The sequence below is a fragment of the Ciconia boyciana genome, chromosome 7 (genome assembly GCF_034638445.1).
Source record: "Ciconia boyciana chromosome 7, ASM3463844v1, whole genome shotgun sequence".
NCBI classification, from domain to species: Eukaryota; Metazoa; Chordata; class Aves; order Ciconiiformes; family Ciconiidae; genus Ciconia; species Ciconia boyciana.
Genome location: NC_132940.1, coordinates 62855039 through 62869636, shown reverse-complemented (window position 1 = coordinate 62869636; position 14598 = coordinate 62855039). Strand labels below are relative to the sequence as shown.

Sequence of the window (14598 nt, the reverse complement as noted above, 5' to 3'; positions counted from 1 at the left end):
GCGGGGCGGTGAGACTATCCAGGCGTTGGCGGCAGTGGGAGCACACCCGCGGCGGAGCGCGGAGCGGCGGGTGCTCCGGCGGGCAGCGGGCGGGGGTGTGGCGGCAGCGGCAGCACTGGGCCGGTGAGTGCGCTCGTCCCTTTGCTGCTGGCGGTACCGGGGGTGTATGTGCTGGGCGGCGGCTCTGGTTTATTTCTTAAATTGAGTGCAGTTTTCCGGTGCTCTGTCTCGGCACGCGTGTCCGGGTAGCGGCTCTGTGGGGGGGCGCCTGCCCGCGCGGGGGCCGGCGGTGGGAGCGCCGGCCCGCCCCGGGCTCGGAAGCGGGAAGGCGCCGCCGGCGCGTTCCCTTAGCGCCTGAGGGGAGGGAGGCTGCGCCCGCCTGAGGGGAGGCTGCGCCCGCCTGAGGGGAGGCTGCGCCCGGCGCGTCGCCCGCTGCGGCGGGGAGAGGAGGCGTTTGGGAACGGGGGTGCTTCCCCGCCGGTGGGAGAACTTAAGAGGGGGGGAAGACGAGCCCAGAAGCCCTTCAGGTGTTCAGGCAGCCGTTGTCTCTCCACCTGCCGGCAGCGGCGGGGAGGAAACCGCTCCCGTCTCCGAGGAGCCGAGGCGTCCTCAGCCCCGCTCACCGGCGGCCGCGCTTCAGTACGAGCACGTTGTTTTCAAGTTCGACTGTGGTAAGTGCTGCAGCAGCAGTTCTTAAAAACCTGTCCGTGTCGAAGAAGGTGATGTCGTGCAGGTCCGGGTGGCTTTTCTGGTCGCTAGCCACGCGGAGCTGTGCTTCTGAAACCCTTTTTTGAGGGGCTTCTCTCGTGTATGGCACGCTTGTTTTGTCAGTTTGTTCAATGCTCTGCAGACTGTATGTGTATACGGAGTGTTTTGTCTTTTTGGCTATTAAAAAAATTCAGTAAACTTGTGTATTATTTGTCGAGGTAATTGTGTTACTGGAATACTTTAAGCTTAAAAGTTTTAAACTATATTTAAAATTAACTCTATTGTTGAAGTGCTACTCAGTTTTGGATTTGTACCTGCATTTCTGATGAATCAGTATGAAAATTTGCCTTTTTTTTTTAAAAAATGCTGATTAGTGTTACCTAATGCTACCAAGGCACATGAACTCCAGTATGAACAGGTGAAGGAAGAGGTAAATTATTAAACTTGTCAGGTATTGGCTGTAACTTCTTGCAGCACTGAGATGGCACAGTGAGAAGACTTTGATGTCGGTCTGTCTGAACAGACAGATTGGGTGCACGTATCCATGTGTGTTACCAGTCCTCATCACCTTCAAGTAAGTGAGCAAGAACACTGGAAAAAAAAAAAGCACCCGGATTGTTATATTTGCGTACAGAATTTTCTGCTCCCCAAACCAACTTGATCAAATACTCCACGCATCTTGGCATTAAAGGACTACTTAAAACTTGCATAGTGTGTTTGAATTGTGTATTATTAATCACCTACTATCTCTGATTCCCCAATTCTTGTCTCATAATTTTTGATGTGATCAGTACTTTAGTCTGATGGAAAATGATGCTATTCTGCTTAGGTGAGAGATGTTTACCGAAATGTCATAGCATAGATTGAGCCAAATGCATGTCTGTGGTATTTTATCCTTTCAGTCAAATTAGTATGGTTTAAAGTACAGCTACAAAGCTGCAGTCCTACCAGTGCTAACACTTATAATAGAATATGCTATTCCCTTCCATCAATTTTGTGATACTTTTCCAGATTCTACCTTTTTTTTTTTTAAGCAGTGAGGTCTTGGGCCAGATTCATACTTTCCTATTTTTATGTCTCTTGTATTTTTCAGAATTGTTGTGGTTTGGTTGAGTGTGATGAGGAATAATTGTCAAGGAGGTGAGGGAGGGAGGAGGAATGGTTGTTGGGTTTTTCTTTAAGGTATGGGTTGTCTACAGAATTACATAGGGCAATTTAAGAGGTAATACAAGGTGAAGGCTTGTTAAGTTTGCTGTTAAATGCAGTCATGAGTTCCAAAATCTATCTTCCCAAGACTGTCCGTCTTATGTGTTCACACTCTCAAGTCAAGTTTGAGATCAAGTTTGGGTTTTTAAATTTGGTTTGACTTTGTCTCCCCATCTACCATTTTCAGGGAATGTGTTCACACATATGCGAAAATATTCATGAAGTTGTCACTTATCTACTTTTATATTCATTGTTGAAACTACACAATATTCTGTGCGTCTGTTGACGCTGTTGGCTCAAGTTGATTCCAAAAATGCCCGGGGATTAATGCACCTCCGAGCTGCTAAGTGACTGGTGTGGTGTGTTTCTGTGCTCGTTCTTAAGACTTGAGTCCCTTGCTACCTCCTCTCACATGGAAGAATGTATATATGTTCATACGTAGTCTAGCAGAGTTCTAGGAGCGCGTGTCTGTGAACACTACAGCGTTGTGCTAACTTTTGAAATTTATTCTGTAGATGTAAATGTCATGTTTATGTGTAGTTTAATTCAACTTCTAATCTTATGTATCACAAAATGTAGTAATGGAGAGGAGTTAGTACTGGTAGGATTCTTCACATCAAGATCTAGCTACTCTTCAGCTCTTTAAAGTCCTTTTCAACTAACATATCTAATGTTTTTTTTCTCAGAAATTCAGATTTGTTTTTTGGTTGCTCTTCATCCATGAAGACACATTTTTGGCATGGCTGAATACCTTTTAAAATAATTTCTGACAATCCCTGTTCTGTGTAGGCAATACATTATTCTGTCTTTGTAAAACACAGGCTGAAGTAATATAGGGTACATCTGTCCTATACTCAATCTTTAGGCTGTCCTCATGTTCATTATGCTGTGCATTCAAAATCATGTTAAAAATTGGTGTGTAAACATGGCTTTAAAAATTAATGCCTGATTTTCTTTATTTTCTGTACACTTGCATATCTCTGATACAGTCAGTATACATGGTTACATGTCAGTATAATGGGCAGATGGTAGGGAAAGACATCCATATAGTGAACTGTGATTAGTGATAACTTTGTATTTTTCCTGAAATACCTGAAAGACTACAGTAGCTAAATTTGGAAGTACCTTTAAAATTTTTGGGTTTAGTGTCTTTTGAGTGCTGCTTAGTCTTGTGAACTGGATGACAAAAGGTTAGCAGAACTTGGGGTGGAAATACTGTAACATGCATTCCTGCAGGATGAAAGGAAATACTTTCTGAATCTTGAATGATTGACTTGACAGAACACCACATTTTCTTTAAATTTCTTTGTAAAATTGTGCTGGAGATAATGAAGCTATCCACTTCAAGACAAACAAACAAAAAATCCCACAAATAATAAGGGAAAAGTTTTGGACTTATTTTGTCTCTGTATTTGGTATTTAAGGCAGTACAAAATGACAGGGATGTAAGTAAACTGCATCAATCACATTGGGAATATCTATTTTTTTTTATAGTGTAAATAGCTTAGTACAGTCATTAGAAAGGGGATTTATGCTGGAGAAGGTCTGTAACAACACGGTACTGTGAGAATTCAAGTAGGATGAATGCCTGTATGAAATCTCTTCCATTTCCTGACTTCACTGAAAGAATGCCATGTCATCTTTTTTCTTTTTCCCTCCCCAAAATTCTATTTCTAAAAAGGCAATTACATATTGTACTAAACATAAATGTAGGTAAGATAATCTGTGCATTTTGCTAATAAGTGAAGCTACACTACATTGCCTTATTTTAAAACTAAAAGCTTCAGTTTCTTTTTTTCTATTAGTCTTGTACACATGCACACGTTCTGCTTGTTGATCCCTCAGCCCAGCCAAAATCAGAGGTACATGTTGGAAGTTGTCTGGTGACTCTGCATTTAAAAGCAGCAAAGTCTCCTTGTAGTGTGGTCGCTGCCTGGCTTCACTTGGCTGTGCAGCAGTAGTGTTCTTTTCTGCCTGTTTGTGTTTTGAGTAGTTCTGAATAGGATTTCATTTGGTGGCCTTAATAAAGTATGTATGGTAAAGAATTGTTCTCATGTGGTGTGATTAAAATATCAACTGTAAGGTCATGTTCTGCTTTGTTTAATATACTTCAAAGCTAATGATTATGAAAACTGCAGACTGTGGCTAATGTGATAAAAGCTTGCGTGAGTTATCCGCATCCTTTTTGGTCTTTTAGAGTCATTGCAAGCCAGCTGTCACTATGAGATGGGAAAAGAGAAAATTTCTTATTGATACAAGCTAATGAGTTAAATATGTGTCTGGCTTTTGGGTTAAATAAGATTTGACCTCCTGTGTTGTGAAGGATTTTTGGTTTAGCTGAGTGTTTAAATATTATGATAATTCTTGCGAAATATTTTTTCAGACCTTGAGACTATTCTTTCAGGAAGAATCAATAATGACAAGTAATATTCCATCCAGAAGAAAAACGTTAAACAATGTGGTTGTATTCAGTTTTAACCAAATAGCTAGCCTATTAATTGGAAGACATCTTTGCACTTATTTATGTACTTCAGCCCTGCAGTCTTTCACCATTACCATTACATCTAAACAAATAATTGCTCAATAATGTAAACTATTTCTAATCTGCTGTGTATGTCTGACAATTCTAAACCCATGATGACTTGATGGGGCTGATGGACAATTGGCTTCTTCTAGAAAGATCAATTCTGTCAGAATTGAAACTGAAACTGTACCATGCGTGCAGTGGGATTTCTTAAATATACAAACCCAAGCACTTGTTAGCTAGGGGTGATCTCTCCAAACCTCGGAAGAGCTTCAGTTCCTGTGCTCTTCAGTTTTCAGCTATTTTTACCATCCATGTTTCTGTATGCGCAGTGGGTTTGGGGGACTTCCTCATCTGAGAAGAGAGAACTATCGTTTCCTTTCTAACTTCTTTGAACGACATGTTTTTGGCTTTGCTTTGCTTTTGGAATTCTGACTGAATTCCAAGAATTTTCTTCAGACATCTCAGGAAAGCAAATGCTTTACCTTTGCAATAAGATAATATGCCCAAATACTTGCTCACTAGTTGCATTTTGCATCTGGTGCTTTTTGAGCAGCGATGCCATTCCAGCCCTTGATTCTCCTGTAGAAGTTTGGAGTAAGCCCGAGAACTTAGACATCTACTTTTTAACATGATTTTTTTTAACTGACCTTGGCATGTCAAGGTAATGTTAGGAGCATGGGTACTTTGCTAAAGACAGCCTGTCTGAACTCCTCACGATCACTTAGCCACTGGAGATTGCCTCCTTCCTTGACAGTATAGCAAAAAGTCATTTTTCAGTAACTGTTTCTATGTCTGAGGTAATGTTCGCTGCCCCAGTTTTCCCCATACATCTCAGTTATGTAAGTTGTAGTTAGAAAGAAGGTAGGTTTAAAGATTTAAGACATCTTTTTTAATTGGTACACTAAAACTGCCCTTTTCAAATGCTTTTCTTTCCACGTTTAAATTAAAGCAGTTCTTGGAGCATTTAATGATTGTGTACTTCACATAGCAATTTGAGTTCACTGAAGCAACTCATGTTTTCTTTCTTGGATATCTTTTTCCAAAATAAAGTGTTTGCTCTAGTTTCTAAACTATTTAAAGCTATTAATCAAAACCTAAGAGAACACGAACAGCTTACTGTAATATCAGGTCTTCAACTTGAGATCCTGTTGATGTAAAGGAAAGATGCATAGGTCCCTACTCACATTGCTGTAAGTGTATGTAAAGCCTGTAGGTGAACGATAACCTTTTCATCTGCAAAGAGAAATATGAGAAGTGGGAGGAAGAGGAGAGGGAAGCCGAGTTATTTTTACTGTAAATATGTCACTTTATTGACTTGTTAATTTCAGGTTTATTCAAAAAAGCAGGAGGAGGAAACAGTAATGTCTGCCAAAAACAAAGTAATTAGTGGGAGTTGAAAGATGTCTAATGATTCTTACAAGTACTAAAGAGGAATAAACTAGTCTCTTATTAAACTGGATATGGACTTTTAAAACACTGTAGTAATTCTATTTTGTCTTTAAAAGCATGTGCACTTACATATGGTGAATATAAACCTCTTTATTAAAGTAACATTGTTTATTCACAGTAATGTTACAGGCAGCAGGTGTTTTTGTTTTTTACACTTTTTTTTAAATACCAAAGCTGACTCCACACTTCTAAAATAAAGGTTCAGATGATATTTGACAAAGCTGACGTTTGAGTTGAAGATGACAGAAGAGACGTTTAGTTTAATGCTTGATGTGCCTGCTACACCTCCATGGTCTCGCCTGAAAAATAAGATCTTGTTTCACGACTGCATGCGCTATGGACCATCTTCTTTTTTTACCTTGTCCTGTGACTGGCTGCGATTAGTCCAGTCACAGAATTCATAAACACCTCTGTTCTCCCAGTTCTCTCTATCTAAAGAAGCTATTAGTGGAAGCCTGCAAATTGAGGAGCTGGGAAGAGGAGGACAGCAGTGTCTGAGAATCGCTTAAGAGAAGTAAGGCAACGTGTTGAAAAGAACAACCATCTAGTGCTTATGATGTAAACATAGGAGATGCAGAGCTGAGCCCTTTTAATTCAACGCTGGTTTGGTCTTTGGTTGCTATGATCTCATTTTCGTCCTGCGGTAATGTTGACATAAGTATCACAGGATAGGGATTATGTGTTGTCCGTAACCGATAGTAGTGAAAGTCTGGAAGGGATGTTTTGCCTTTGCCTTAGGTTGTTCCTCTGCATCAGAATTGGGCCTTCCCTCTTCATCTGCTTGCCTGTTTTATCCGTCTCCCTCCGTGCCCAGGCCTAACCGTGGAGATCTCCCTCCGCAGGCTCTAGCATTTCCTCTGCAATGCCCGTGGTGCTCTGTGCTCCTGCAGCGTGCGCATACAAATCTTTGCTTCTGTTAATCTCCAAGGGGCATTGTGCACCTCCTTACTTCTGCCATCTGAAAATGCCATTGCAAGGAAGCAGGACTGTGAGAAGTACTAGCTGTAGCTTTCTTTCTAGGGTAAGCAGGAGCAGTTTTATTACTACCAGTTCAAACAGAAAATAACAGTAGTCTGTGAAATATCCCACCCCTATGTGAACTTGTCAAAAAGATTTTTTTTTTTCTTAAGCCAGAAACAAGAGAATGGCTGATGAATAATTTCTTCCCACATCTCCCCCTGCCCCTCATCTGACAAACTCAGATGTGTAAAGAGCATCTCTAAATACCTGTTGGGAATTCAGCAAGACATGAGGTAATGTTCTTAATAGAAGGATGATGCCTGATGGGACTAAGCAGCCTGAAACAATGTTTGTGGTGCTTTGTAGCTGTAAGTGTTCTCATTCTTCTGCCTGGGGACAGGTTCTGAAGTCTTGTGTGCCATGCATGCCTGAATGCAGCTCCTCAATTCACTGTCACCTGTGTGGTCACTGCATGCTGCAACCATGATTGTTCTCAGTTTCCTGTAGGAGGGTGCCTTTTGATTAGTGCTCCCCAGCATCTCTGAGGCATAGAAAATGTCATGGTAGCACAAGAACCCCTGTGGATTTTAGAGCTTTTGAAGTCTCCACTTGCACAGAAGCTACTTGGCGTCATCTGTAGCTGGCAGTTTCCATCTGCTCTCCCTACCGTGCTTGTGTTGAAATACTAAAGAAAGCAGGATACTAGATCTATGAGGAGATACTGAGAAAAACAAATATCAGAAAAACAAGCAAGCAGAAATGTCTAATTATGGGGGATATGGAGCAGCAGTGCATATAAAGAAGATGTGCATGAAAGTAAGAAACAAATTGACTGTAAGTAGATTTATTTTGAGGGGATGATACGCATGAAGCGAAAAAATGCCATTGGTAATTTTTCATATACGAATGTGAAGGAGGAAAATGTACATACAATATCAAAACACAGTACACTTGTGAATTTGACATAACTGATACTAGGTCTTCATATAGTAAGTGACGGCAAAATACCCTTTAGCTTCAAGAGGACGGGCTTCCACTCCGTCACAACGAAAATCAGTTCTTGAAGTGATGGAAGAATATTGCTCAACAAGAACACTAGCATATCTTGTATGTGGAAGGAGAGGAAAGCAAAATTCAAATCTGCATATAAGAATTGTTACAAGGAGCTAAGTTTAATATGGTATCATCTTTACCTGTAGTGAAAGCCGTATGGAGGCAGATGTATGATAATATGTGTTCCCACTATTTGTCATTACAGCACTGGTAGGGACTAATTGAATTGATGTTCACCATCCTTTCCTAATCCTTATCTATGTAACTATTCTATCTTTGAGTTATTACTTAATTCATGAAGAATTGTAGGGCTTTAGAAGAATCCCCAGAAATATTGCTGAAGCGCCAAGAGAGCAAGGGCAAAATTAAATTTTTGCTTTCAAAGGCTCTAGGATTGTCCTGGGAGCTCAGAGAAGGTAATGCTAATGGATAGGATAGTTTTAAAGGAAGAAGAAAAAAAAGCTTACTTGTTTTTAGATCCTTTGGTAGTGGACAAGTCATTTAATCTATACCTAACCTGCGTTTCTGCAATATAAAATGAAAACAGACTCTTCCTACTCATAAAATACAATCCAGTAATGAGTGTGAGGCATCTGGGTATTAGTTTGTTAAAAGGTAAAGGTCTATTTGAATGTGATTAATATTTCTGACAACCTTAATGTGTTGTATATAAGCCATGTAAGCAACTAGGTGGGCATATAATTCATCAGGCATGGTGGTCTTTGCTATCCTAGAGCAGCTTGGCATAGATTTTTAGAGATATTAGATCATTCATATTACTTACTCTAAGGATAAATGGTAACATTTATCATAGACTTCCCACTTTTCTTTTGTAAATCTTTCAATACGATTGGGTAACACTTGGAAAGCTAACAATTGCAAATCTGAGATATTGTTTGAACTGTAGAGGTATTTTGCACTGCCCTGATCAAATTAAAAAATACCATCAATAGACTTACACAACACATAAATGTTCTGTATGTTCAAGGAGCATTCATTTAGAAAATATTTGAGATAAGAATGTACCATTCACTCATAGAAAAAATCAGTGTTGAGTTGAATTTCAGTCAAGGCTGTGAAAATACTTGATATCCTTTTGAAACAAGAAATTGTGCCATCACTGAAGTCTTGCAAGGTTGTGCATAGACAGGAAACAGCATATTAACGTGAAATTTCCATCTTTGTCATGCTTAAATGGAGTAGACCTGAAGCCAGTTCGTTCAACAAAACAGCAATTTGGAACTACTTTACAGAGCTCACTTGAGGCAATGTGCTCTTGCTAGTTCACTTTAAATATGGATTATGGAGACTACTGAAGATTTTTTCATATTTAAATTACCACTAGTTTTATTTTCTTACATTTTAGCTGGTTGACTACAGAAATAAAATTTTTCTGACTGTCTTCTGGCTTATACAAAATATAGTTAATTAAGACATGCTATACTTTCTCCCCAGAGTCAAAGTATAATGTTCAGCTGGCCGACTTGGATGAATAATCCATCACTGTGAATCATTAATTTAGAAGACAAGCTATGGTAATTGATGTCTTTATGGAAGCTATGGAAATGCTTAGGGAAATAACTTATTTTTCTTGTTGGTACATTTTTAAATTTGTTTTAGAATATTTCTAGGCCTGAGTAGTGTTGGGCTGTAGCCTCTGAAACAGATTCACCTGAGATTAACTGTTTCTGTGGGCATGTGATCTTTTTCTTGTTTTTGAGTAAAAATCTGAATATTTTTATTCTGAAAAATGATTAAAATCGTAAGACTTAACCTTGAGCCAATCTTATGTGTATATAATGGATGAACCTCTGTTTAAGTTTTGAAAGTTTCTGGTAAAAAGGCCTGGTATAGTGATATTAGCAGTAGTCTTTATGTGGTAAAAATGCAAAAATCATGACATTATTATATCTGGTAGTGCAAACAGGGATTGCAAGCACGAGTACATGCTGTGTAAGTTGGTATTTAGACCTTCCTATATTCTGATATGTTGCAGTTGATTACCCAATGAGTTGATAGCATGTTTCTGCATCAAACTAAGCATATCAAAGGCTGATGATATGTACATTTTATGGGAAGGCTTACACCTGAAGATAATTCATAAAGCACACAATTCATAAAGTTTGCTTATATGTTAAGTTGTATTGTAACCATCATGTCTGTATGGCAACAAAAGTTACCAATATTGTTTCCTTTTCACCCATAATTGAAATTTTAGGGTTTGCTAGCCTACAGCTATACATAGCAATTTACAATTATTTTGTCTGTCTTCAAAACAAGAAAGATGCAGCTAGGTCAGTATTTGAATGGGAGCCGACAGCTTGGTGGTATTTCGGTAGCAGTTCAGAAGCGGAATATCAATAACCTGTAACAGGCATCAGGTTGTTGAGGTAAAAACACCAAGTGGCAATGTTTTTTGTATTATTACAGATCAAGGTAGTTTCAGCATTTTTTATTTTATTGCTGGTCTCTTATATTTGAAAATAAGATGTCTATTCTATCTCTAAATTCCTCCTGTATCAGCAACCAAAGATGTCTGTCTTCAGTTTGAGTCTTTCAACTTTGTACATTGTTTTGCAGTTGCAGAAAGGTTATGTATTCCTCCTCTGATAGACTTTACATTTTTCATTACATAAAAATAATTTTATGAAGTTACAAAAGGTTTTTAATGCGTGCACACAGATTTCATATATGCAAAATATGATAGAATTGAAGTCTTTCAATTGACTTTAATGGGTCTTGGACTGTAAGTACATAGTACTGTGATGTTTTCTATTCCATAGAGGAAACTTCTTAAATTCTTCTTGTGTGTTCATTAACTGAAACGCAAAGCGGACCATTTCTGCATATAGTATTTAAGGTGTAACGATTCTGAAAACAAGCAGGCATACTTTTTTTGGGTTTTTTTTTTACCCTGGAATATTTACCTCCCATTGAGGCACCAAAATAGAAGCTTGTTATCTCATGTGCTTGGCTCCTCCTGTTTGTTCTTAGCTGAGCCCTGGTGTGCCGCACTCTCAGAAATCCAACCCTGAATTTTTACATGATATATTGGAACAAAAAGAGAACATGTTCACAATAAACTGGCATTTGAGCTAAATTCAAGTAGGCTTTGCCGTTTTGGTTCAATTTCATAATGTATAGAGAAGTATCATATTGCTGATAGCTTCAGTTATTGAAAAATGGTAATCACAACTTTTATAAAGTGAGATAAATCATGTTTATTAATGCTTCCTGTGGACATACAGTGTCCTGGCCCTGGGACATTAAATGCATAATTGGGTTGTGTAATTAACTTTTTTCCCCCCTATGGATTGAGTGGCTGAACACGCAAAATTTTCTGAGTAGCTCCAAAATAATATTGTAATATTAGTTCAAGCCAAGGGAAAAAATTTGTAATTTTTCAGGCCTTTAAAAGCAAAGATGCATAGTGAACAGAACTTGGTTCCTAATGGGATTTATATGCCAGCCATAAAACTCGCAGAAGAGTGACGACTACTGTGTTTCCATACCTGATGCAGAAGAGAGATTTGAACCTTACTTGCCTGCTTTGCCAAAGAATTCCAAAACCATTGAACCAGAAGAGATTTTGAGCTGGACCTTTCTTGGTTTTCCCTTAACAGTTGTTTCATTTTGTGTAGAACATAGATCCGGGAGCAGGTTTATATAGTCTTTTTCTCTGGCCTTCCCTCTCATGCATCTTCCATGCGAGATCACTATTCATTAGGTAGATAAAGTCCTTTTCAGCACTGTTTTTCAGTATTTAAGAGGTACGTAGTTTTATGGTTCTTAAAATGGGGCCATAGAATGTATATGGGTGGGGATGTACGTGTGTATGTGTACGTGTCTGTATATGTATCTTTTTCAGAACATGGAGGATGGAGAAAATGTGTGCTGTATACGAGGAACTTTGAAACTCACTCCTCTAGTTCATCTACTTTCCCAAGTCACAGTCAACTGTCTCTTTACTCCTGACATGCTTGTCCAACCTTCTTAAAGGGATCTAGTGGATATGGGTAGATCTAGAGACCTCCCCCGGCAACCTAATCCAGAGCTTTGTTGTCTTTGCCAGCGAAATGCTATTGTTAAAGTCCAGCCTGACGTTTTGTTACTACAATTTGAGGCTCTTCTTGTCCCATCCACTATGTGCGCACAATCAGAATAATATTTTAATTCCTTTTTTTTTCCTTCTCCCTCCATGATTGATGTCAAAGATACTGGAATAAAACATCCCCAAACTGGCAAAATTTGAGCTTTTAAATCCACGTTACTTTCAATACTTGGTTACCTCAGCTGGCATCATTGTTAGTCCAATTAAAAAAATAAGCACCAGTCTTAAAGAATTCATAGCTAAACTGGTGTCATAATCAAGTTTAGGAGAAAGATACTTAGACATAGAAAATAATTCTGGTTTTTGAAAGGCATTGCTTGAGAATATAAGCTTTTATTTTGCAGTAACCAGCTTGACCTCTTTGACAATTCATTAGCAATATCATAAACCAAATGCAGTATCTGAGACATCCACAGTTTGATCAGGATGTTACAGGGAAAAATTTTGAGTATGCTTTCCTGGATAAAGTGGTCTCAGCAATTGTTAGAGGGAGTGGTGAGTTGCTGATGTCAAATAGCAGGTGGACATGGTTGCAGTTCCCTTCCTGAATCAATTCAGCAAAAAGACAGTGGTGAGACCTACAAAAATCTGAACAGCTTGAGGACTTTGAGGTAGTTAGTGCTCTAATTTTGTAATGTCGTGGTCTGACTCTTTCTATGTAAACAGGTTAAACTAGTAGAACCTTTAAAACAATTACAAGGAAATGTTTGTTTAATAAGGCCACAGTAAAGATTTTTTTCCTAATGCAGAATCACTGAATGGGAGTGCAAGCAGTGTTTGAGGTTAGGGATCAGGTGTGGCCATTCAGGCTTGTAATTACAGCTGTGGTAAGTGTGTTTTCAAGTCTTGCTGTACTAAGAGTTTTCTTAATCCATATTTTTACTAGGCCTTTCACTGCCCCTCCTAGTACATCCTAACAATTCCTGAAACCCCGTGAATCATGGGAAAACAAAATGTTAGGCTGTTAATTTCTGGCTATATAGAGGCATAAATTTAAGTCTTACCTAGGTAAGTGCACGATCATGTTTGACATCATTATTATTGTATTTAGTAGCTGCAGTAAGCGTGCAAATATTACAACTCTATATGCAGTGAAGACTGGATTGTTTAAAGTCTAGCTTTTTAATTTAGCATTGGGGGAAAAAATGTGTAGGGAACTTTTATTCCATTATTATTAATAGGCTCGGTTACTGCAGACTTTGGGAGCTAGGAAAGACATGTGTCCTGTTTAAGGCTTGTTTGCTGCAATTGGCTTCCCTATATTTTTACGAAACAAGTGTGAAGCTGATATCTCAGCTGATTACTGTTTGCTCTTTAAGCTACCAGAAATCCATGCCATTGAATGTCAAACAGGATTGGACACCTGATACAGTTGAGCTGCTTTCACCTGTACACAGGTAGTTTACTGCTTACAACAACAAATCTTTGAGCATTGTTCTTCACTTAGAGAGCCTTTATCTTCTGCCTTGGATGACTTTGAAGAAAGAAGAAATAAACTTGAAAAGAACTTTAGGTGGATAACTTCATACTGTAAGTAATGTTACCCCTTTAAATTCTACCACCATGCCTGCTTTTCTCCCTCTGAGGGGTGGGCTAGCCATAATTTTAAACAGTATCTCATGTATCACAATGGTAAGCTTGATCTGATGATCAGACAGAGGTGGCTGAGGTATACGATCTAGTTTCCACAAGGTGTACAGTTGATCTCTGTGTGCTTTTTCAAGGATTAACAGATTCTTTGTGTGATTAGAGATGAGCTTTTGCTCATTTACACATTGGGGTGTATTTGGATCCAATAGAATAACTGTTCTGTGGTGAATAACTAAAAAAAAAATGTACACACTTTGGGCAACACTTTGCATACAGCTGCACCAACTCCAGGAGGTCTGTATGAGGCAACGCATTCTGGTTGATTGTTGGCTAATGAGTTTGCTGCTGAGATATATTGATTGAAAATTAAAATATCTTTTCTGCTGTGGCTGTGTTAATGAAACTGGTTGGTATAAACTGGGTCTAAATTCCTTGCTTTGAGGTACAGCTTGCCTATTTAATAACTTAATTTTGACATAAAAATCATAACCTGTGGAAAGCTTGAAAATTGGGATCTTATATACAGGCACAAGAATTCAGGTTAGCCTATTTAGTCTTCAAAGCCACGCTAATTAAAAAGATTAACCTAATTTTTAATAAGAATGCGTATATTACCCACCAATGTAAAATATTAGACGCGCATGAATCATAGCATATAATACAAAAAATGGGAGTAGTAGTCTAGTCTCTCTAACAAAAGGTAGAATTAATATTAACCTTGCCATAGGAAATCCTAGAGGAAACACCTAAGACTTGCTGGAAAATATGTAGTCTATTTTTGGGAGGGGGAGACAATGAGGCTTCAACCCTCATTTTTCATTCTGGGGGTTGGAAATGACTTGATTACTTTCTGTAAAGTGTTGGAATTTTCAAATTATAAAAACCTATTTAAAAATCTTTGAAAAAACACCCAAACACAAACCCACAAAACCCCAAAACCAACCAATGAAACAAAAAAACCCCAAACACTGTGTATAAAATATACCATTAATGT

The 14598-nt window shown here is 38.7% G+C and overlaps 1 protein-coding gene across 1 annotated transcript in view; it reads left to right on the top strand.

Annotated features, from left to right (window-relative positions):
* Positions 1-27: 27 nt before the first annotated feature.
* The window catches only part of SERPINI1 (serpin family I member 1), a 54558-nt gene continuing 39987 nt past the window's right edge, over positions 28-14598 (top strand). Inside the window, exon 1 of the mRNA XM_072868341.1 lies at positions 28-123. The gene's annotated coding sequence lies outside the window, so the exon portion shown is untranslated. The remainder of the gene's footprint in view (positions 124-14598) is intronic.